Genomic DNA, 1,874 nt, shown 5'->3' with positions numbered 1-1,874 from the left:
TCCGGGCTTACGTCGTCGTCCACGACAACCGATCATCTTCCTGCTCAATGTCGTCAACTTAACGATATATTTAGGCCTAGGCCTAGCTTATTACAAACAATTCCTACCGTACTACGACAGTAAAAATCATGATTCGAACACGTTATTTCTTTACTACGATGTTAGTTCATAATAAACAAACGTCTGTTTTGTACATGTGTTTATTCAGTAACTGTTAATTCAACGCTTTGCGTTGAATTCAGAATAAACTATTTCTGAGCTCTCAACGATGTCAACAGTTTCAACGACAACGCCAACGAAAACGCCAACGCGTTGTCAACGAAAACGCAACGGGTTGAATGCGTTGAATTTTTGCAATAAAACTGGCCGGTACTGTATGCTATGTGCACATCTAGGTGTAGATTTAAGATAGCTTTGAAAATACGTAAAAATTATAAGGAGCAATATGAGGCGGATACTATGGCAAAAAGTTTGAATGATAATATTAATGACAAATTTTGGAATAAAGTTAAAAGTTTGAACCCATCATCCTCTAAGCCTTCTGAAATTATTGACGGGGTTAAAAGTGCTAATAATATTCGTGAGGAGTGGGCCAACCACTTTGATGAACCTTTTAATTGCATTAAGAATACCACTGTGCTACATAATAACTTAAATATAAATGACTTACAATTTATACATCCTCAATTAGTAAACGATTGTATTCTTAAACTTGACTCTGGGAAATCTCGTGGCTTAGATGGATTGTCAAGTGAACATTTGAAAACTTCTAGTGCAAAATTAAGTGTTTTACTGGCCATGTGCTTTAATTCTACGCTGACACATGGATTGGCCTTAGAAGAAATGGTTTAAGTTATTCTCGTGCCTCATAGTTAAGAGCTACATGGGAGGCATTACTAGCAAAATCAATTATCGCCCAATTGCAATAGCATCAGTAATATTTAAATTCTCCGAGAATATTCTGTCTAGGGATACGTTACGCTCCAATGACTACCAATTTACTTTTAAATAGAACCACTCAACGGATACCTGTGTTTATGTATTTAAGCAGGTTTAGATTACTATATAATAGGAACGGAAGCCCGGTGTATGTATGCTTCTTAGATGCTAGTAAAACCTTTGACAGATTTAACCACTGGACAATTTAAAACACTTATTGATAGAAATGTACCGTTAACTGTTGTACGAGTAATAAAGTCTTGGTATTGTAGTCAACAATTTCTAATACGCTGGGGAACCCAATTGTCTAGACAATTCTCCGTCACTAATTGAGTGAGACATCCCCCTTTGTGTACAATGCTTATATTTCTGAACTAAATGATAAATTCAGGGTTGTTGTTAGTAAAAATTACAGCAGGTAAAAAAGATTTTACAGCAGGTAACTTGCAAATGGACACCGAGTACACCCACTTCGGCCGGGGGTCCGGGTCCCGCTCAAGGGCCCCGGAAGCTCTAGGGTCTAGATGCTCTCTGATGCCATTAGAGCACTTTTAGAGCACTAAATAATTACTTTAAAAAATAAATATTTTTGACATATTTTTAAGGGCATTTTTGATTTGCAGAAGAATTTCAGCACAAATAACCGGATGACATATGCAGTATACAACAGATTTTGGCTAAAATTTTACTGTTTCAATAATTTAATGAAACTTAAAACATTTAAAAAATAATTAATTACCATGGCATTATAGTCTGTATTCTTTTTATTAACAAAACTTTTGGACCAGGACTACAAACAATTGGACCAGGACTACAACTCTGTGATTCTGCAGAGTCTATAGCAACTGCCCTAGGCCCTATACCTCTTACGTTTCACCGCACTAGGCCTAGTTTAATAATAGGTAGGCCATGATTAACTAGGCTACGCTAAGCCT

The sequence above is a fragment of the Anneissia japonica genome, unplaced genomic scaffold, assembly GCF_011630105.1.
Source record: "Anneissia japonica isolate Jap-2015-1 unplaced genomic scaffold, ASM1163010v1 scaffold860_len134633_cov106, whole genome shotgun sequence".
NCBI lineage: Eukaryota > Metazoa > Echinodermata > Crinoidea > Comatulida > Comatulidae > Anneissia > Anneissia japonica.
The sequence above is the reverse complement of the archived record's forward strand: the minus strand, read 5'-3'. Positions refer to the sequence as shown.